The 24032-nt window shown below is 40.8% G+C and overlaps 1 protein-coding gene across 1 annotated transcript in view; it reads left to right on the top strand.

The window, feature by feature from the left end:
- Nucleotides 1–24032, top strand: part of LYST (lysosomal trafficking regulator) — a 234708-nt gene that overhangs the window by 10323 nt on the left and 200353 nt on the right. Inside the window, exon 2 of the mRNA XM_056113655.1 lies at nucleotides 17797–17859. The gene's annotated coding sequence lies outside the window, so the exon portion shown is untranslated. The remainder of the gene's footprint in view (nucleotides 1–17796; nucleotides 17860–24032) is intronic.

Raw genomic sequence — 24032 nt, 5'->3', positions numbered from 1 at the left:
TTGGATTTTGCAGTTAGAAAATTATTGTTGCCCCAGCAGTTTCAGCAATTCGGGCAAAGACCAGGTTGCTGTGCAGAAAAAGGTGAGGTGAGAAGACGACTTTCACCTCTTTTATAGTTGAAAGAAGAGGTGTCAATAGGAATTTGAAACATTTTTTTGAATAGTAAAGATGCAAATGGAGAAGAGGTTAAAAACTAAAAGTGAGCCAGTAGTCATACCAGTTCCTCATGTCTTACTTTAATTGTCATTGAAATGGAGAAAGTAAGAGAAGATTTTAAATTAAGTAAAATAAACTGTCAGAAGGTGGAAGGGATAGGATGTCTTTTTTGAAAATATATACTTCTTAACTTGGATGAAATATTACAAATACACATCTACAATGTGTACAATTCTAGGACTCTACTTTTTTTCTCTACTTTTAAGCTTGTGTTCCAATTTGGAATATTTTTTCCCATCTGTTACCCACAAGATTGTTGTGATGCGTTTGCTCCTTTGTGATAATTTATCCTTGTCTGATTTTTTTTTCAAATTAAGCACCTTAATTTACAAAGTTTTTTATAGTTAAGTTTTAGGTATACAATGTTTACTGTAAACTTCCCTCTGCCATTCTCCCCAAGTGCTCTCCCATTCCAAGGCATTTTGTTTTGTTGGGAGGGTACCATTCTAGGTGGTGCTCAGGACTTACTCCTGGCTCTGTACTTAGGGATCAGTAACTCCAGATGGGCTCAGAGGACCCAGATCAGCTGCATGCAAGGCAAGCACCCTACCCATTGTGTACTTTCTCTCTGGTCCCTTCTCTCCCCCCCCCCCTCTCTTTCTCCTCTCTCTCTCTCTCTCTCTCTCTCTCTCTCTCTCTCCCTCTCTCTCTCGCTGTCTCCTTTTTGGGTCACACCCAGCAATGCACAGGGGTTACTCCTGGCTGTGCACTCAGGAATTACTCCTGGCGCTGGTCTGGGAACATAGGGGATGCTGGGAATTGAACCCCAGTTGGCTGTATACAAGGCAAATGCCCTACCCTCTGTACTATCGCTCCAGTCCTATCTCTTTTTTAAAAGTTAATTGTGTATCTTAGAAATATTTTCTGATTAAATATAATTAAATTTTGTAGTAGTGATGTTTGATTCTTGGCTGAATTTACCTTTTTTTCTTAGTAATTTATATTAGATTACAGTAAGTAAAACTACATTACATACATGTTTTAGTATAATTTGCGATAGCACAGCGGTAGGGCGTTTGCCTTGCCCGCAGCCAACATGGCCGACCTGAGTTTGATTCCTCCACCCCTCTCGGAGAGCCCGGCAAGCTACCGAGAGTATCTCGCCCGCACGGCAGAGCCTGGCAAGCTCCCCGTGACGTATTCAATATGCCAGACACAGTAACATCAAAGTCTCCAATGGAGACGTTACTGGGCCCTCTCAAGCAAATCAATGATCAATGGGAGGGCCTTTACCTTTACCTTTACCTTACCTTTAAATAGTAATTTTCCTTTTTCTCTTCTCTTTTAAAGTTTCCCTGATCAGGGGTCAAGATCAGGGCTCAATTGCAGAGCCTGCTTAGCATGTAAGAATGGGTTTGATCAATCCCATCCAAATGAATATGATCACACAATTCACTACAGTAGAATTAATTTTAGTTCTGTGGCATCATTTGTCTTTGTTCCTTTGATGTGAGATTAATAACCATAATTACATATGTATTATTTCAACAGTGTAATTGTATGGAGTTTGGATGAGTTTGAAAACAATGGTAAAGAAGATTTCCTCTGTAATTATAATTATGCTGCATATTTGAAAGGACAACAAAACACATTTATCAGTTCATAAAATGCATTCATTGTTATTGCTTCTGGGTACTCATTGAAGTGCAAAATTCAGTGTATGTTGGCCAATGGTAAAAGGAGGTTCTACTGGAATAACTTGTAGAACAGCTGCTTTTATCCATCAGCTTATTCTTACATAACTTTTAAAATATTTTCTTGTCTTAATTTTATTGGACTTTCAATGCATTATGATTTAGAGTTTATTAAAGATTAAAATCATTTGCCATTTTCTGGATTTCCTCTTAGTGATGCTTCCAAATACACTAATGCTGGTATCTGTTCTTAAAATTTTTTTTCTATTAAGCTTCTTAAATATTTTGGAGAACAGTTCAAAAGTTACACATTTTGCACTGCTAAAATATTAATTTTTTTGCCTCATTTTTAAAAGATAGGATTCCAATCATTTTCACAGAAGCTGATTATGCACAATTTAGAGAAACATTTATAATGTGTAGTTTTAATCTTAAATTGATCCTGATGTTTACTATATCTCTTAATGTTTATAGACCTAAGATATTTATTTTTTAATACTTACGTATTTAAACACAGCAGAGCCTGGCAAGCTCCTCGTGGCATATTCGGTATGCCAAAAACAGTAACAAGTCTCACAATGGAGATGTTACTGGTGCCCACTCAAGCAAATCGATGAATGGGAGGACAGTGCAGTGCATTGTATTTAAAACCATTATGACCTTCAAAAATAGAAATCATCTAATTTTGTTTTGCTTTTCAAATTTATGTAAGAATGGGATAAAAAAAAAGTTAAGGTCTTTACTTAAAATTCTTAAGACAGTATGAGGTAAAACAAAACCAGTAGTCTCTTGACTTTTATTTAGGGCTGGAGTGATAGTACAGCAGGTAGGGCGCTTGCCTTTTTGGCAGTTGACCTGGGTTCAATTCCTAGCACCCCAAATTGGTACCCCAAACCCCACTAGAAATGCATTGAGTGCAAAGCCAGGAATAAACACTGAGCACTGCTGGATGTAAGTCTCCCACCCTCCAAAAAAAAGTCTCTTAACTTTTTTTTTCCCTTTATTTTATTTTATTTTTTTTTAAAGTTGTAGATTTACAATTTTTTGTGCTTTGGTTTCAATTATACAATGATCAGATACCCATCCCTCCACCAGTGCCCATTTTCCACCACCATGGATAATATCCCTCCCACCCCCATCCCCCCATCCCCCCTGTCTCTGTGGCAGGGCAATCCCCTGTGTTCTCTCTCTCCTTTTGGGTGTTGTGGTCTGCAAAAGAGGCATTAAGTGGCAAACATGTTCAGTCCATAGTCTACTTTCGACATGCATCTCCCCTCCTGGGAGGATCCTCCAAACATCCTTTATTTGGTGCTCCCTTCTCTATCTGAACTGCCCTTTCCTCTAGGATACCCGGCTGGCCTCTAAGTTATGGAGTAATCCTCCTGGTGCTGATCTCAGCTATTCTTGGGTATTATCTCATACTTTGTTACTTTATATCCCCCAGATGAATGCAATCTTTCTATGTCTATCCCTCTCTTTCTGACTCATTTCGCTTAGCATGATACTTTCCATATTGTACCACTTGTATGTAAATTTCATGACTTCATCTTTTCTAAGAGCTACATAGTACTCCATTGTGTAGATGTACCAAAGTTTCTTTAACCAGTCATCTGTTCTTGGGCATTCAGGTTTCTTCCAGTTTCTGGCTATTGTAAAGAGTGCTGCAATGAACAAACAAGTGCAGATGTCACTTCGACTATACATTTTTGCCTCTCTGGGATATATTCCCAGGAGTGGTATTGCTGGGTCAAATGGGAGCTCAATTTCTAATTTTTTGAGAATCGTCCATACTGTTTTCCAGAAGGGCTGAACCAGTGGACATTCCCACCAACAGTGAAGGAGTGTCCCTTTCTCGCCACATCCACGCCAGCATCGGTTGCTTTTGTTCTTTTGAATGTGGGCCAGTCTCTGAGGTGTGAGATGGTATCTCATTGTGGTTTTGATCTGCATCTCCCTGATGATTAATGATGTAGAGCATTTTCTCATGTGCTTTTTTGCCATTCGGATTTCTTCTTTGAGAAAGTTTCTGTTCATTTCATTGCCCCATTTTTGGATGGGGTTGGATGTTTTCTTCTTGTGGAGTTTAACCAGTATTTTGTATATCCTGGATATCAACCCCTTGTCAGATGTGTATTCAGTGAATATCCTTTCCCATTCTGTAGACTGTCTTTGTATTTTGGTCACTGTTTCTTTGGCGGTGCAGAAGCTTCTTAGTTTAAGATAGTCCCATTTATCTATCTCTGTTTTCACTTGCTCGGCCAGTGGCGTGGCATCTTTGAAGATACCATTAGCTTCAATGTCATGGAGGGTTTTGCCAACTTTATCTTCAATGTACCTTATGGTTTCTGGTCTGATGTTGAGGTCTTTAATCCATTTTGATCTTACTTTTGTACATGGTGTTAGGCAGAGTTCTGAGCCTATTTTTTTGCATGTAGCCGTCCAATGATGCCAACACAATTTATTAAAGAGGCTTTCCTTACTCCACTTCACATTACTTGCACCTTTATCAAAGATTAGATGAGCATATGATTGAGGGGAGATGTCAGTGTATTCAACCCTGTTCCATTGGTCTGCAGTTCTGCCTTTGTTCCAGTACCATGCTGTTTTAATTATTACTGCTTTGTAGTACAGTTTGAAGTTCGGGAGGTTGATTCCTCCCATTTTCTTTTTCCCAAGAATTGCTTTAGCTATTCGTGGGGGCTTATTGTTCCATATAAATTTCAGGAGTGTTTGTTCCATTTCTTTGAAGAATTCATGGGTATCCTTATAGGGATTGCATTGAATTTATATAATGCTTTCGGTAGTATTGCCATTTTGACAATGTTAAGTCTCCCGACCCATGAGCAGGGGATATCTTTCCATTTCCTCATGTCCTCTTTTATTTCCTGAAGTAGCGTTTTGTAGGTTTCTTTGTACAGGTCCTTTACTTCCTTAGTTAAGCTGATTCCTAGGTACTTGATTTTCTGGGGCACAATTGTGAACGGGATTGTTTTTTTCATGTTGCTTTCTTCTCTCTCACTGTTTGCGTATAGGAAAGCCATGGACTTTTGGGTATTGATTTTATAACCTGCAACTTTACTATACGAATCTATTGTTTCTAGGAGTTTTTTGGTGGAAGTTATTGGGTTCTCTAAGTAGAGTATCATATCATCTGCGAATAGTGAGAGCTTGATTTCTTCCTTTCCTACCTGAATGCCCTTAATATCTTTTTCCTGCCTAATCGCTATTGCAAGTACTTCCAGTACTATATTGAACAGCAGTGGAGAGAGTGGGCATCCCTGTCTCGTCCCTGATCTTAGAGGGAAGGCTCTCAGTTTTTCCCCATTGAGGATGATGCTTGCTGTAGGCTTGTGGTAGATGGTTTAATTATGTTGAGGAAGGTCCCCTCTATACCCATTTTGGCTAGGGTTTTCATCATAAAGGGGTGCTGGATCTTATCAAATGCTTTCTCTGCATCTATTGATATGATCATATGAAAAAGTCTCTTAACTTCTTAACTTAACTTTTTTTACTTTTCATCTGTTGTTCCTCCTGCTATATCAGTAACTTCTTGAACATTTTAATGCTTTTTGATCAAGTAAACCTGTAGCCAAAAGATGCCTTATACATAGAGGAAAATATAGTGTTTGGTTTTGTAATGGAAAAACAAAAACAAAAACAAAAAAACACATGTCTACATTTAGGTCACAGTGATGTATGATACTCATTGTGCTAGAGGGGAAAAAACTAATTGTAGGTTGAATTTGAAATGCATTTACTCAGAGAGTAAATATATATTGCCTTTGTTATTTCTGTTCTCTAATCCTCCAGTCCCTATGAATACTGGGTGGGTATTCATCTTCATGAATGGTTAGAGAGCTGCAGGTTACACAGCTGAATCTCAATTTGATTCCACTATTATCTTTCTTGATGTGAAGTATTTGTATTAATAAACATTTTTGTCTTTTGATCAACTAGTGTATTCCTTTGAAGGGAAGCAAGTTCTCATTGTTTGTAAGAATTTTGAATAAGAGGAAACTTGATTTCTCTGTACTTTTAGAACTTGTAAATATCTATTCAGTATTTCTAAAAGATTCAGTTCTTTACCATTTGCTCGAGCGGGCCCAGTAACGTCTCCACTGGAGACTTTGTTGTTACTGTGTCTGGCATATCGAATACTCTCGGTAGTTTGCCGGGCTCTCCGAGAGGGGCGGAGGAATCGAACTCGGGTCGGCCATGTTGGCTGCGTGCAAGGCACACACCCTACCCGCTTAAAGAATACTGACCATTATGGTGTTACAGAAATTATTTTGATATTTTCTTGTACTTAAAATAAGACTCTATGCTGTGTTTTTGGTTCTTAGGAGATATAAAAAACCTTGAGACAATGCACTTTGAAGAACTCTTAAATGATACTCAGAATTATATTAAATGTAAGAAGAATAAACACTCAAGATTTAAAGCTGATTCTTTTGTTTTTAATCTAAGAAAAAAAGTTGCTAAAATGTTTTGGTGTTACTTTCTTCCCCTCACTCCATGTCACATTTTTGTACTTGTTGTGGAAAGGAGGAATGACTTTTTATAAATGCTCCTATTTATTTTTCAGAGCTTTATATGTGAAAAGAATTTCAAAAGAAATTTGAATGTTAAAATGTTTAAATTTTTTTCATAAAATTTTTTATTGTTCTTACTTTTTTATTGAATCATTGTAAGATAGGCCCTTACAAAACTGTTCATGATTAGATTTCAGTCATACAGTATTCCAACGCCCATCCCTCTACCAGGGTACATTTGTTACTTGTTATTCCCAGCACACCAGTGTCCCCAGATTCCTTCCCATCACCCCCAACCCCCTGCCTGCCTCTATGGCAGGCACTTTTCTTTTTCTCTCTTTCTCTTTCCTTATCTCTCTCTCTCTCTCTCTCTCTCTCACACACACACACACACACACACACACACACACACCTTTTGGGCATTGTGGTTTGCAATACTGATACTGAAAAGTTATCAAGAATATACCTTTACCTACTTTTTAACGCTCAGATCCTGTCATTCCCTGCTATTATTGTCATACTATTCTCTTCTCTATCTTACCTACCCTCAACCCCCCACACACTTGTGGTTAGTTCCAACCATTGACTGGTCCACCTAACCCCTGATTTCCCTGGCCTTCTACTATATATATATATTTTCTATATTCCACAAGTGAGTATTGTCATTCTATATCTGTCCCTCTCCTTTTGACTCATTTTCACTCAGCATCATACTCTCCATGCCATCCAATTTTAGGCAAATTTCATGACTTATTTTTTTTCTAACAGCTGCACAGTATTCCATTGTGTAGATGTGCCATAGTTTCCTTATCCATTTGTCTGTTATTGGGCACTCAGGTTGTTTTTAGATTCTGGATATGGTGAATAGTGCTGCATTGAACATAAGAATGCAGACGGTGTTTCTGCTGTGTGTTTTTGGACTCCCATGGTATATTCCCAGGAGTGATATTGCTGGATCAAATGGGAGCTCAATTTCTAGGTTTTTTTTTTTTTTTTTAGAAATGTCCATATTGTTTTCCAAAAAGGCTGGACCAGTTGACATTTCCACCAGCAGTGAAGGAGAGTCCCTTTCTCCTCACATCCACACTAGCACTGGTTGGTCTTGTTCTTTTAGATGGTACCAGTCTCTGTGGTGTGAAATGATATCTTGTTTTGATCTGCATCTTCCTGATGATTAGTGATAAAGAGCATTTTTTATGTGTCTTTTGGCCATTCAAATTTCTTCTCTGAAAAAGTTTCTTTTCATTTAATTGCCCCATTTTCTGATGGGATTGGAGTTTTTTTCTTGTTCAACCAGTACCTTGTGTATCTTTGATATTAACCCCTTATCAGAAGGGTATTGGGTGAATATCCTTTCCCATTCTGTAGGCTGTCTTTGTATCCTGTGCACTTTTTTTTTTTGAGGTGCAAAAGCTTTTTAAAATTTTCTTAAAAATCAAAAATTTGCTGTCTTTTTTTTTTATCTCCCCTTTCTTTTCCCTTTACTGTTGTGATACTGGGGTTGCACATGCTTAGATGTGGTGCTTGTCAAGGGTCACTGTGCTCATGGGATAGGGAGCAGAGGTGCATTTCTGGCCATAGTTTTCACACAGCTTTAGTTGTGGTACTTGCCAGGAGTCACATGCTCTAATTTTACACAAACTGCAGTGCTTGCACATACTTTGCTGTGCACTGGAGATTGCATACTCTTTTGTGGCATTGGAGACCCCAGAGAGTGGAACTGTGGGGACTGCTGTGGGAATAAGTGGGCAGCACTGGAGATCTAACTTAACTTAGATCTAACTCAGGCTTGCAAGGGAGGTACTTTTAGCCATGAAGTCAATTCTGGGACCCTATTAAAATCTTAAATAGATATATCAAGCTCAGGGTGCTAGGGTTAGAACCCAGATGGGCCCCATACAAGGCAAGTGGCTACCTGTTGTATCGTTACTCTGCCCTCGGTGTAAGTAATAAAACAACAACAACAAACAACAAAACATGATACTGGTATAGTATGAGGAGAAAGGCACTTAACTTGCCTTACATGAAGCTCTAGTAGCCATGACCCTTTTCCTTTAATAAACAAACAGGGCAACCTGATATCTCAGAAGATCCCTAAGCACCACATATGGTCCCTGAGCACTGCCATGGGTCACTCCGAAATACAAAGCCAGAAATAGTCCCCAAGCATGACCCCCAAATCCAGAAACATCAAAACTGGAAAATAAAGAAAGTATGATTGGACTTGGAAAGAAACAATGTAATGCTTACACAGGCTGGAGCGATAGCACAGCAGTTAAGGTTTTTGCCTTACACGTAGCCGACCTGGGTTCGATTCCTCCACCCCTTTGGGAGAGCCCGGCAAGCTACTGAGAATATCTTACCCATATGGCAAAGCCTGGCAAGCTACCCGTGACGTATTTGATATGCCAAAAACAGTAGCAACAAGCCTCACACTTTGTTATGAGATGTTACTGGTGCCCACACAAGCAAATCGATGAACAATGGGAGGACAGTGCTACAGTTCTAATGTTTACAATGTGGTGCATCCTAAAATAGAGGCATATAGAAAAGTAATTGGTGGTAATTTCTGTACTAGCTAAAATATGCTCTAAAAAATTGTGAAATACAGTGAAAAAGTTGATGAGAGATGTATTGAGAGACTAGAAAGGATAGATGGTAGAGGGAATTACACAATAATAATGAATTGGGCTGGAGCGATAGCACAGTGGGTAGGGTGTTTGCCTTGTATGCGACCGACCCAGGCGACTTGACTTCGATTCTTCAGCCCCTCTTGGAGAGCCTGGCAAGCTACCGAGAGTATCTTGCCCACAAGGCAAAGCCTGGCAAGCTACCTGTGACATATTTCCCATATGCCAAACACAGTAACAAGTCTCACAGTGGAGACATTACTGGGCCCGCTCGAGCAAATCGATGAACAATGGGAGGACGGTGTGCTACAGTGTGCAATGAATTGGGATCTTGTTCCCTAGGAATTGGAATATCATTTCTGATTTTAAGGAATATAAATCATATTTCTAGCATTTTTTAGAATTGGAATTGGATGGAAGATAGAATGATTGCAAATGAGAGAAGTGGACTGAGAAAGCATTTGGATAAGGTAGAAAGGTGATACTCAATGATAATAGTAATAGCTAATTATCTTTCTGCAGTCTGCGCATCTTATATATGTTATTTAATTTTTCATGCTTATAACAACTTTTTTAGATGCTATTCAGAACTTCATTGTATAGATAAGAAACTAGGACAAAGAGGAATTCAAGTACCTAAGGTCGTAGCATTAATGAGTAGTAGATGCAGTGGTGAACCAGCAGACTATCAAGAGGAAGAATTAAGTAGGCTTCCTATTAAGTGCTGTTTTATTTTCTCAGTGAAATAGCCTTTCTGCTCATGGCAGTTGCTTTTATGGGTAGAAGACGTTTCCTGAAATAGGAATAAGGAAAAGCTAGCTAGTTTGTTGGAGAGACTAGCCAATGTTTGGAGAAAGTAAATTTGTATACAAAGCACAGAGAAATTTCTTGTATCTAAATTCTGCCTCTGACATCTAAAAACTCTGTGATTTTGAGCAATTGTGTAACCTCACTATAGTTTCCAGAATATGACAAAGAGGCATAATGATTATATTTATGAGATTACTATGATTATTACTGATTGCTTACAGTAGTGCCTGATGTGTAGTAGTCATCATTGTAGTTGTTAGCTGTATCATTATCATTATTCCAGAAGAATATAGACATCTGTTTTGAAATAGATGTCTATATAAAAATTCTAGCACATTCCTGCCAGCTGGGATGTAAAGGCATGAGAGATTATTTACCTCATTAATCAAGTTCCTTTCAAATGCAGCCTCATGGGACTGGAACAGTGGTACTGTGAGTAGGACACTTGCCTTGCACACAGCAGACCTGGGTTCAATCCCTCTCTCCCCATGTGGTCCCTGGGTCCCCCAGAAGTGATGATTGAGCACAAAGCCAGAAGTAAGCCCTATGTACCACTGTGTGTGACCCCCCCCCCCCGGTCTAAATGATAGTGGATCAAATGCAGCCCCACTATTCACTACTCTCTCAGAATTTTTATTTTTATGTTCAAGGTCAAACAGGTTCTTCTGAGATATCAGGGTGCCCTGTTTGTTATAGGAAATGAATTGCTTGCTAAAGGGCTTTTACATTTGAGGAATTTTGGTATGGCTTCCTCTGAATTTTCTTTAAAGTTCTGCCTTGCTGCAGTCTCCTTATTTCCTATTTTTGTCATAAGAAGAGCCGGGATGATCTTTCCTCTGGGCCAGTTACAGGTTTCAAAGGAGCAGCAACAGAGTGACTTCCTAAGCCTAGGAAAGTGGAGGGAAATATGCAGTGTTGTTTATCTATTCTTTGAAATATAGAATAGTATTGTACACTTTCTGGTATTTCTACCCCTCCCCCAAACCAGCTGTCCTTTTTCAATTTGAGTTTTCCTTATTTGAACAGCTTATATGATTGCAAACAAATCGAAAATGCTTAATTGAACCTTTGTTTGTACGTTGACTCAGCCTAAATGATTATTCAAGAATAAAAGTAGAAATAGTACAACCAAATTTCCCCCCCACATTTTCTAGTCAAGAATTACTGACTTTTTCCACTCTAGGAAGTATTAGTTCTCTCTTGAACATGTATTTATCTTTCTGTCACATCTTTAAGTTAATTTCATTCAATAAAGAAGTCTTGGGGCTGGAGCAATAGCACAGTGGGTAGGGTGTTTGCCTTGCACACGCCTGACCCAGGTTCAATTCCCAGCATCCCATATGGTCCCCTGAGCACCGCCAGGGGTAATTCCTGAGCGCAGAGCCAGGAGTAGTCCTTGTGCATCGCAAAAAGCAAAAAAAAAAAAAGTCAATTTAACTGGAAAAAGAATTATGATATTGCATTTTTAATATGGAACAGCTAGTTCAGAGCTAGGCAGCTTTATGTCCCAATTCCAGTAGAGCTGGAGGTGTTACTTATTACTGAAAAATAAGTCCTTCTAGAAGGAATAGAATTTTTTTTCAGGTAGGTTACTTTCATTATATAAATGAAAACTGTGGAACATATAAAAAAAACCCAAGAAATTAATAGAATTTGAGAAGTTTTCTGTAGTAGGTATTGTTGCCTGGAGGTGAACAGTATAGAATAGAAAAGCAGTATCTCTGCTTAATTGCATTTTCATTTAGTACTATACCTAATCGTTAGAGTGCATTTAACAGGTAGCTTTTTAAAGACATAATTTGAGAAATCTCTCAAAAATTTAATGCATATTTGAATGACTATTGGAGAGATTACCTGAAGATCTATGCCTTATAGAAAATCTTTTAACCCCGTATGTCGTAGTGGTCTTTTCTGTAAAAGTTAACACAGCAATACACAAGGTAGTGGGCTGGAGTGATAGCACAGTGGTACGGCATTTGCCTTGCATGCTGCCAGCCCAGCCAAGCCAGGTTTGATTCCTCCGCCCCTCTCGGAGAGCCCGGCAAGCTACCAAGAGTATCTCGCCCACACGGCAAAGCCTGGCAAGCTACCTGTGATATATTCAATATGCCAAACACAGTAACAAGTCTCACAATGGAGACGTTACTGGACCCGCTCGAGCAAATCGATGAACAGGAGGACAATGCTCAGTGCTATACGAGGTAATTTAATATCTGAGTTTTCAGTTTCTTTTTAAAGTTTTGTTTCTTTTTTTAAAGAACCATAATGGGGGCTGGAGAGATAGCACAATGGGTAGGGCATTTGCCTTGCACGTGGCTGACCCGGGTTCAATTCCCAGCATCCTATATGGTCCCCTGATCACCGCCAGGAGTAACACCTGAGTGCAGAGCCAGGAGTAACTCCTGTGCACTGCCAGGTGTGACCCAAAAAGCAAAAAAAAAAAAAAAAAAAAGAACCATAATGTACAAAGTTATTGATAATCAAGTTTCAGGTGTACAATATCTCAATACCAATCCCATCACTGGTCAGTTCCTTTCCACTAGTTCCCATGCTCCATTCTTCCTCCCTTACAGCCCTTACCCACTTCTGTCACCATGATAGGCACATTACTATTAGATCTCCTTTTCAGTGCTTATGAGTGTGTACTTTGGATATACAGCTCTCCCACATCACCAGTGTAATTGAAGCCCTGACCCCTGTCCCCAATTACTTACTCTTTTCATCTTCTTTCTCCTCTTCCCCCGGTCCCAAGTTATTTCTTTCTGTGTCCTTCTCCTCCCTATAGTCTAGGGTCAAAGATAATCTTGGCATCCCCCCACACCCCTTAATGCATTATATTTCCTCATCCAGTTATTCTGTATTCCATAGATAAGTGAGATCATTTTGTTTGTCTTTTTTCTTCTGGCATACATCACTCAACATGACATCTTTCAGTTTCAGTGAGGTTGCAGCAAATTGCATGATTTTATCATTCCTTGAAGCTGCGTAGTATTTTGTTTTGTATATGTACCACATCTTCATAATCTGTTCATCTGTTGTGCAGCAATAGTAATGGTTTGTATATGTGCCATAGAATAATTTCTTATTCTGGAATAAGTTCTAAATTGAGAACTCCTTGGCAGTTCTCTTTTACTAGTAGTCAAGTTGCTTCTCCAGTGCTAGTTAAAAATCTTGTTTTATTGGGGTAGAAACATTTGAAATGTGCTGGGAAGGTATAATGGTGGTGGGATTGGTGTTGGAATATTAAATAATCATTGTTAGTAACTTTATAAAAATAAAGTTAAAAAATAAATTAAAAAAACTCTTTGAAAATGGCAGTTACTTTTTATAAATGCTTCTGTCCAGATAACTTTAACAGATAGTAATCTGTGAAGTATTTATAGCTAGAGGTCTCTTCACAATGTTTAAACTACATGAAGTAAATATACCTGAATGTGGCATTATAAGAGAACCCTGTGAAAGTTTGGTGAAGTGGTGGGATTTTTCTCACGATCACGATCACGACCACCCTGTTGTTCGTCGATTGCCTCGAGCAGGTGCCAGTAACGTCTTCTTTGTCCTAGCCCTGAGATTTTTTTTTTTTAAAGTGCCATATTCAAGGCTTTTTCAGGGTTAGGAGAATGAGACCCATCATTGTTACTGGTATTTGGCATATTTGGGATTTTTCTCATCGAACTTAATTCTGTTACTGTTTGTCTAACATGTTCCTACCCTAGCCAGATTATCAGAGCCACCATAAATGACTCAGAGGCATGAGTATTCTGTCTCCCCATGCCTGATAGAAAGGGTGCTGCAGGAGCATGAGGTAATGTATTGTTAGTTCGAATTGGAATTCATTTATGCAATTTGGCAAGGGTTGTTATTCAGATTATAATACTCTGAACTGCATGTAGAATAGCATGTTGACCACCCAGATGTCTTCAGTGTTAGATCTCTGAATACATACATGCACACACTGTCACAGTCACTGTCATTGTTCTCTGTTGTTCATCGATTTGCTTGAGCGGGTCCAGTAACATTGTGAAACTTGTTACTGTGTATGGCATATAGAATACGTCACAGGTAGCTTGCCAGGCTTTGCTGTACGGGCGAGATACTCTCGGTAGCTTGCTGGGCTCTCCGAGAGGGGTGGAGGAATCGAACTCAGGTTGGTCATGTCGGCCGCATGCAAGACAGACACCCTGCCCGCTGTGTTATCACTCCAGCCCACATGCACACACACATATATACATATACATATTTATATATATATATTTGTGAGCTCACGTTTGATGTAATTATCTGAGGCAGCAGCCCCAATTACCACTTTTCTTTCTTTACCTTTTCTCCCTCTTTTCTCTCTCCTTCTCATACATCTGTGTCCACCTGTGCTATGTATCCCCTCCCCTTAGTTGTTTATCTGATAGCATATTTTGTGTGGGTTGCACTATGTGTAAAAGAGAATCATTTGATTAGAAAGACCAATAGGATTGTATATGTAAATGAGGGCATGCAGACTGATTATGGGGTAACATGCCTTTATAATTGTTTAGATCACTTACGTCCTTAAAGTGATTTAGATGATTGATTTGCTCGAGCGGGCCCAGTAACGTCTCCGTTGGAGACTTTGTTGTTACTGTGTTTGGCATATCGAATACATCACAGGGAGCTTGCCAGGCTCTGCCGTGCGGGCGAGATACTCTCGGTAGCTTGCCAGGCTCTCCGAGAGGGGCAGAGGAATTGAACTCGGGTTGGTCATGTTGGCTGCGTGCAAGGCAAACACCCTACCGCTGTGCTATAAGATAATGGCATGTGCCCATATGCTAATTATGCTGAGTGTGTGTAGAACAGCCAGTAAGATTACATATACCTGTTATAAGGGTTTGTAAAGCACTTGCATATAATTTTAATGTTGAAGGATGACCAGTTGGATTGCATATGTCCTTGCGAGGGTTTGTAAGAGGATCCAATGGATCACGTAAGATGTGTATGTAATGGATGTAATGGAGGTTTGTTGAATGACCAGTCAGATTGCCTATTCTCTTATAAAAGTTTGTAGGATGCCAGTCAGATTTTGACTATCTATTCCCCTCCTTATTCTATAATATTCCTATCTCTAGCAGTGGGTGCTCTAAATGCTTCTAGGGATATAGGGTAAGGTCCATCTTCTGAAGCTATTCCCTATTGGGTTTTTTAGGAAATCCCACCCTGTTTGTCAGGGTATGGAAGGGGAGGGCAGACCATAGCATGTGCTTGGTGATTCTGAAGAGAATAGTTGGTAATGTGGTTGAAGGACTAGGTTAATTTTGGAGTTCTTGGGTTCTGGGGAGACAGTACAGTTATGAGGAAAGGGGCAAAGTTGTTAGGACTATAGATTCCAAGGACAGCTGTACAGTAGTGGATATATTTCCATTACGAGGCATTCCCTTAATGTGTGAGCAAGGATGAAGGCACTACTTACAAGTAGCAGATGAGACCACTGCTCATATGCTTACAGGGAGATTTTGAAGAAATACTTTTGGTCTTCTAGATGTTGGGACTGGTATTCTCTATGGGAGCATTGGAGCCAGAGTCCTTGGTCTCCATTAAGGAATAGCTCAAGTCAGTTTTCGACCTTCAGGTATATATGGGATGAAGTCTGTCTTTTTCTCCTGAGACTGATTAATCCAGTTACTTTGCTGGCTGTGGGAGTAGAGAGGACCAGAAATAGGCCCTTCCAGAGATTTTGTGAATCTGGCGAATGTTGTTGCTAAACTTCATCTAAAACCAAAGCATCTGGGAATAAAGAGATTACCAGAACACTTGAGGTTCAGGGATTACTTGCTAGCCAAATGTTTTGAGCCTGTTGGAATGAGTTGAGGGAAAGAGTATGCCTTTGCAACAATGAATACTCAGTAAAATAATAGGTCAGTGTGGATGAGGGGTGTTCCATAAGAGCTTTGAAGGGAGACTAAGACCCATGTGAGTAGGAGTATTATGCATTAGAAACAAATCCAGAGGACTTTCCTGTTGCAAATTTTAATACATTTTCTTAGCTTTCTAATTTGTGTCTTTACTATCTGATTTACTCTTTCTGCTTTTCCTCATCTCTTCTCTGAAATCCACATTTACTGATGATTGACATCTCTTGGCAGTGTTTTAGTATTAATTCTCAGAGGTTTAGCACCTGACAGCTTACCTATGCAGTGAAAGAGGGATTATGGTCTGTATGGAGGTAGTCTGAATTTGGGAATTATGTCCCAGAGATGTGCTTTAAATACTTACTGTACCCTTAGGGCCTTGGTGGAGAATGCCTCTGTCCATCTAGTAAAAGTATCCAACTAAGATCCGTAAGTATTTGAATCCACCCTGTGTATAAAGTCCAGTTACCAATTCTCTCCAGGACTTTTGCCATGCCTTGTATATTGCTTATTAACTTGGGAGACTGAGCTCCTTATGGCTTGTTGTGAGCTCAGGTTTCACAACTCTGACACCACTGGTCTAGAACTATAGTTAGTCCTTTCCCTCTAAAGTTAGAATGTCTGAGGATGTAGACTGTGTGCCTGCCCAAATGACAGGAGTCATGTAGACCCTTGATGACCTTCCACAGCAGAGGTTGGGGTAAATGCAGAGTATTACCCTTCCAGAGTCATCGTCTCATATCTTGGGCATTCATATTCAGTGTCCAAGATTACTCTTTTCAATAAAGGGCAGGTGAGATCTTAGTTCCTCAACTTTAAGATCTAATTGAGGGACTGATACCAAGACTCTGCCAATGGCATGTGTCATTTGGGCCATCTCTAGCTTCCTTATCTGCCCTTTCATTTTCTAGTTTTATCATGTTATCAGCATGACTTATTGATTACCTCAGCATTACATAATTGTTACCCTTATTCACTTATGTACAAGTTTGAGTAGTTTAAGTATCTGAGTGCCATATTTTATGTGGCTTTCTCTAATAGTCAGAAAATCCCTTTTCCTTTCAGATAACAGCTTCTGATGGAAGATCAGGAAAGCATGCTTGGGGTCTGTGTAGGTTTGACTTGTTGTCACTTAGTTCCAAGACTCAGAGTCAAGACTGAGTTGGGGTAGTTGGACTGAACATCCTGTGGGTAGAGAAGACCACTTTCCATCCCTACAGTGTGGGTGATTACTGCACATCTGGACTTATGGGTACTCTTAGTGCTTGTTCTATCTGTAAACAGAATGAGTTCCAGATTTTCCTGGGGACTGTTGGGTACATCAGATCTGCTGGCATAAGTGCGCTCAAGGATTTGGAGACACAGTGTTCCAATTGTGGAGAGGGTCCTGGCATAGAAGTAAAGGAGCCAGATTTAAGACAGTACAGGGATTCAGAGTCATGTCTGAATTGTCCAGTAAAATATCCAATAAAGTACTTGATGCCCGAGGAGACAGCTGTCAGTCATTCAAAGGCTTTCAGGCATGGCATTCTTTGATGAAGGGTGTAGATGATAAAGACCCCACCCAAACTCACTTTATCCCTGTTGACATCAGCATACACTGGTGTGTTGTATTGGACAGAGCATACCACCAGCAGCACAAACTGTTATTTTGACATATCGAATTCGTCATGGGTAGCTTGCCAGGCTCTGCTGTGCAGGTGAAATACTCTCGGTAGCTTGCCCGGCTCTCCGAGAGGGGTGGAGGAATCAAACTTGGGTCGGCCATGTTGGCCGCTTGCAAGGCGAATGCCCTAGTAATAATGTAGTAGGGGAATATTGGGTCAAGGAATGACACCCGTTATTGTTACTGTTTCTGGCATTCCCCTGACCCTGAAAGAGCACCCCCTGTATGCCATTGGGCTATACTATCCCGCGATGGGGATGATTGGAGATGTTACTGGCATCCGCTTGAGCAAATCAACGAACAACGGGATGACAAGTGACAAGTGACAAAAATGCAATAAACTAACAGCCAATATTCAACAGCAAATGTAGCAACAGAATTGATTATTATTGCCAAAATTTCTTATTTTACTTCTCACTGTCTTGCAGAACAGAACAGACAAAAACAGCACTAGTTATGAAGCCACCAGATGATGAGAGACAAATTGTAAGGTCTGTGTCCTGTCCAAGTCTTTAAAGCATGACAGTTACTATTCTTAAGCAAGTAGCCACCTAACTGCAACCAGATCAGGTCACTTTTTTATATCTAATGATTGAGTCACTTAATCACTTAATCACTTAACTTCCCGTTAGTCGTCGATTTGCTCGAGCGGGCGCCAGTAACATCTCCATTTGTCCCTGTCGTGTGCTAGTGTAGCCCAATGGCATCTGTTCACTCCGGGTACATGAAGGGCCTCAAACCGATTGTTCATGATCTTGACGAAGAAGTCTGACCATCTGGAAGGTGGGCGGCCAGGCGGTCTTTTGACATCCCATGGAATCCAGTTGGTAACAGCTCTAGTCCAGCGGTCGTCTTTAAATCTCATTACGTGACCAGCCCATCTGATTTTCGACACCTTGGCAAATGAGACAGCGTCCCTGATTCTTGATCGTCGACGGATGTCGGAACTCCAGATTCTTTCTCTCATTTGAGTGAAACGTGATATTCCAAGCATAGTTCTTTCAATTCCTCTTTGGGAGACCCAAACAGCGAATAGTGTTCTCAATCCTGTTTGCATAGGGCCCAGGTCTCTGAGGCATATGTTAATGCAGGAAGAACAGTGGAATCAAAGAGATGTGCCCGGAGCCAGAGGTTCTTCGTCCTCTTAGCTATTTCTTCGACGTTCTTGAAGGCGTTCCAAGCCACTCTCTTCCTCCTGCGCAGCTCGGGTGCCAGGTCATTTGTCATGTTGACCTCTCGACCTAGGTACACATAGCTGTTGCATTCGGAGATGGTCATTCCATTGAGAGCACATGGGGCGTCAGGAACAAGGCTGTTTCTCATAAACATTGTCTTCGTAAGATTCAGCTGTAGTCCTACCTTTCCACACTCACGGTCGAAGTTGGCCAGCATTTATGCCACTTGGCTGATGTTTGGTGTTATTAAAACAATGTCATCAGCAAAGCGGAGGTGGTGTAGTTGCCGACCATCTATCTTTACTCCCATTCCTTCCTATTCCAGTCGTCGCATGATGTTCTCGAGGGTGGCACTGAAGAGTTTCGGTGAAATGGTATCACCCTGCCGCCCCCCTCTCTTGACATCAACGATCACTTCTTTGTAGAATGGTGAGATCCTGGTAGTGAATCCGCAATACAGCTCACGGAGGATCCTGATGTATTGGGCTTGAATGCCCTGATTGGCTAGGGCTTCAATGAGAAGGATTGAGTCAGTACTCCAAAATTTATAACTTAAGTTTTCTGAAACACAAATGGGCTTGTTGTGACAGACCTAAAGCTGGAACTTGTGTTAAAGCTTGTTTTAAGGCAGCTCTCTGTTCTTCTTCCCAAGAGTAGAATGTTGTCCTTCAGACTTTTATAGAGGCGCTCAGCTATTTTCCCACTTCTCAGAATCCACAATTGACATTTTACCATTGGACCTCTGAAAGCTCAGACTTATCTTTTGACTGGTGTGGGAATGTCAAGCATAGCCTGAATTCTTTGTGGTCCGGAGGTCATGGTTCCTTGGGTGAAAATTACTTCCAGGTTGTTGCTTAAGCATGACCTTACTCTTCGTAACTTTGTATCCCCAAGTCCATGGAGTTTAGGGTCTCAGTGATATTTTCTTGTGACTTCGGTTTTGTTGGGAAAGTGGTTAACAGATCATCCATATATTGAATGAACTGTCCTATATGTGATCTTCCAGATCTTCACTCAGAGCTTGTCCATATGAATGGGGACAATCTGAAAACCTTCAGGAAGTAATGGTGAGATGTGTAGACCACTTCCCCATGTTCCACTCAAAAGTAAATAGGTATTAGGGGCTCTTCTGTTACAGGAATGCAGAGGAAAATGCATCTTTTGCATTCAAAACTGCAACCCACTGAGATGAGGGAGCAATGTGCCCTAAGAGCCTGTATGAGTTGGGGACTATGGATGGGTTGGAAAAACAGGGTTGTTTATTGCTTTTAAATCTCATATCATTCCCATTTGGGTTTTCTTACAACCACAACCGGGGAATTACATGGGGATTTTCTAGCTCTCAAAAGGTCATGAGCCAAGTGTTTGTCAGTGATTGGCTGCAGGCTTTCCTTTGGTTCAGGTTTTACAGTATAATGCTCTTTGTTTGGGGAGTGTTTGGGTCCTTAGCTGGATACTAAATGGTTTTGCTTTTATGGATCTTTCTGGTGTTCCCTTGCCCAGACAGCATTGCCTACCCCCTCTAATTCTCTGGCTTGAGATTGGACAAAAACTGGCAGTACCAGAAGTTTTTTTATGCATTTAAGAATGTCTCTTCCTGATAGATTATGTGGACAAAAAATTGATGATAAGTATAGTCATTTCTGTCTTTATATTTTCAATAAAATAAAAGTGCCTGCCATAAAGGCAGGCAGGGACAGGTGGTGGGCTGGGGGATGGTGGAGGGTAAACTGGGGATATTGGTGGTGGAAAATGTACACTGGTGGAGAGATCAGTGTTGGGTCATTGTATGACTAAAACCCAATCATAAACAGCTTTGTAATGGTCTATTTCATGGAGATTCAACAGAAAATTAAAAAAAGAAAAAGATAGTCATTTCACAAACAACAAAGGGTCTGAGTATAGCATCTGGTCACTTAGCTACCTGTGGCCCAGTAATTTGACAGGTTGTTGGAGGGCAGGGATCCCAAGCATGAATTTAAAGCAGACTATGCTGCTCCTATGTTCTTTATTAACTTACCTGCCACCTCATCATTACCCTCTGGTCTTCTTCCAGAGTTCTGGTAGCCTGTCTGGGAACCACCAGAAGTCCTGCTAGTCTTTCTCTGCTGGGATCACCTGGACTGTGACCATCCTACCTTTGTCTTTCCTACCCCCACCGCTCCCCAGACAGTGTCACAGTAAAATAGTGATGCTTTTTATACCACGGTCAGGTTCTCAGTAGGCCGGTTTCTGATTGTTTGCACTCCAGCTTTCAGTACCTTTCCTGGTGGCACTAGTGGCATTTTCTATTCCTCTGAGTAGCTGAAGGGAAGACCAGAGTGTTGGAGTGTTTCTATGAGCTGCAGCCAAAAGATCGGTTCTCCCTCTTCAGGACCTTATGCTCCTCTTCCTGTTCTCGGTTGTAACAGACAAAGTTCATTTCAGTAGCTCACTAGCTTAGCCCCAGGGCCCACAGTTTTTGAAGCTTTTCCTTGATATCTGGGACAGCCTGCATTAAGGATTTATAAACACACAAGCAGAAAAGGCATCTTGGTGGTAAGGTTTCCGACTCTCACTTAGCCTGATGCTGATGTTTAGTGTGTGAAAAACCATGTGTGAGGTGTCCCTGCTGCTGTGTGGGTGCAAATCTAGGATGGAGCCCCTGTGAACCCGCGAAAATGAGAGAAATATTTTGGTGACTGCTAAGGCACGATACTTAAAACTCTTGTTAAGAATAGTATTTTGTGTGTTTTAAAATATAGTAAGTTGAAAATGAGTTACTTAAATTTAAAATTACTGGTAACAAGCAGTAAATAAAAAGGCTAATAATAGAATGTTTTGAACTTGTGCGAAAATATTATTTAACTCAAATAATGTTAGTATGAAATCTGCTGCTGCTTCTTTCCTAGAATATTTTATAACCATATCTGTAGCATTGCTTTAGAGAGACTAACAATTGCATTGCCATTAATGTTGCAGACCATATGTTAAATAGCACTTAGACTGGTGGGAAGTTTCCAGCCTGGAAGAAATTTCAACCAGTGTTTGAAAATGACTAATCTAAACTGTTTTAATTTTTCTTCTCTTTCTGGGGCCGGAAGTTTGGATAGTGGCTAAGGCACTTGCCTTGCATGTGGCTGACCTGGGTTCAATCCCTGACACCCCATATGTTCCCTTGAACCCACCAGGAGCAATCTCTTATCACAGAGCCAGGAGTAAGCCCTGTGTATGTGCAGGGGGACAGCTGGGTATGTTCCCCCCCCACACACACACACCCCATGCACAAAAGTTTTCCTTCCTTCCCTCCCTTCCCGCCCTCACTTTCTCCCTCCCTTTCTCCATCCTCGTGCAATATTAGGGGTACCATATGTAGGTGCACTGGATTCAAACTGGTATTGGCCACACTATTGGGCAAGCCTCTTGTATTATCTCTCCCTTGCCCCTTTAATTTCTTTGCTTTTTTCTTTAGTGAAGCAAAGTACTTTTATTTCAGGAAATTTAGAGAAACATGAGGGAAGAGAAAGAGAAGGGTCAAAAGGATCAGGAGAGATACACTGGCTTCTCCAGAATGGAAAAAAGCATGCTCCTTTAATTTCTTTAATGATTATTGACAGTAAAAGTTGAACATCTCCCCGAAGTATAGCTTCCTGTTAATATTTATGGAATTGTGATCTGTTTTATGAAAATTTTCAGGTTATGAAATGATTTTAACTTGTTGTAAAAGTGGTTTTCATAGAATTTTTCTCAGTTAACTTAGAACTTTATTAAGGTGTGATAGCCTTCCCTAACCAGCATTGTTCCAGAGAGGCCACACCCAGTTGTGTTAGCGTGTTGGTGCTTGAAAGTTGCTTAAGGCACCATGTGTGCTAGGGATTAGGGCTTAAACTCAGAACTCCTGCCTGCAAATTATGTGTCCTGGTCCTTTAGCCAACTCCCAAGCCCTCTAACTCACATTTAATTTAATTTTTATTTATTACGTTGTGGTGGGTGTTTAAGCTACACGAGGTAATGCTTAGGGCTTACTCCTAACTCTGTGCTCAGGGACAATACTTAGTACCAGGGCTGGAACTCGTGTCGGCTGCATACAAAGCAAGCACCTTAAACTCTGTAATTCACATTTCATCTCCAGCCGTCTGACATTTCAAATTCCAAGAGGTATGTATGAAAACAAAGCCCATTTAAAAATATTTTTTGAGAGAGATAGTGCAGCAGGTAGAGTGTTTCCGTGCACACAGCTGACCCATGTTCATTCCCCAGCACACCATATGGTCCTCTAAGCACCTCTAGAAGTAGCTTCCAGAGTGCTAAGCATCACTGGGTGTGGGCCCCAAACCGAAAGATTTTAAAAATATATTTTACATTCGGGTAGGGCGTTCGCCTTACAAGCGGCCAACATGGCCGACCCGAGTTCGATTCCTCCGCCCCTCTCGGAGAGCCCGGCAAGCTACCGAGAGTATTGGATATGCCAGACACAGTAACAACAAAGTCTCCAATGGAGACGTTACTGGGCCCGCTCGAGCAAATCGACGATCAACGGGAGGGCCTTTACCTTTACCTTTTACCATAATAATTGACCTCCAATTGACAGCCCACAAATATACATATATTAATAAAATTATTATGCACATATATAGGGCTGAAGCGATAGCATAGCGGGCAGGGCGTTTGCCTTGCATGCGGCCAACCCGGGTTTGATTTGTTCGTCCCTCTCGGAGAGCCTGGCAAGCTACTGAGCATGGCAGAGCGTGGCAGGCTCCTTGTGGCATATTTGATATGCCAAAAACAATAACAAGTCTCATGAGATGTTACTGTTGCCCGCTCCAGCAAATCGATGAACAACGGAGGACAGTGATACAGTGCTGTAGCACTGTATTATATATGTGTACATATATAATAGGAACTTTCCATCTGTAGTTGGAAAATGTTATGATGATTTTTGCTTACCACAAAAATTTACAGGTTAAAGCTTAACAGATATTTACTTTCTTAAATATTGTATACTTCAACTAGAATGCCTTAATTCTGGCTTATTCCTTAAAGCAATTTTTTTTCTTCTCTTGTTTTTTTAAATTGAATCACTGTGAGATAGACAGGGCTGGAGTGATAGCACAGCGGGTAGGTCGTTTGCCTTCCAAGCAGCCAACATGGCCGATCCGAGTTCGAGTCCTCCACCCCTCTCGGAGAGCCCAGCAAGCTACCGAGAGTATCTCGCCTGCACGGCAAAGCCTGGCAAGCTACCCGTGACGTATTCGATATGCCAAACATAGTAACAATTGTCACAATGGAGACGGTACTGGGCCCGCTCGAGCAAATCGATGAACAACGGGAGGACAGTGACAGTGAGATAGACCATTACAAATTTGTTCATGATTGAGTTTCAGTCATACAGTATCCCAACACCCATCCCTCTACCAGTGTACATTCCCAGAACCAGTGTCCCCACATTCCCTCCCATCACCACCACCCTCCTGTCTGCCTCTATGCTCTATGGTAGGCACTTTTCTCTC

This window comes from Sorex fumeus, unplaced genomic scaffold (assembly GCF_029834395.1).
Source record: "Sorex fumeus unplaced genomic scaffold, SorFum_2.1 ptg000021l, whole genome shotgun sequence".
Lineage (NCBI taxonomy): Eukaryota > Metazoa > Chordata > Mammalia > Eulipotyphla > Soricidae > Sorex > Sorex fumeus.
The sequence above is the reverse complement of the archived record's forward strand: the minus strand, read 5'-3'. Positions and strand labels throughout refer to the sequence as shown.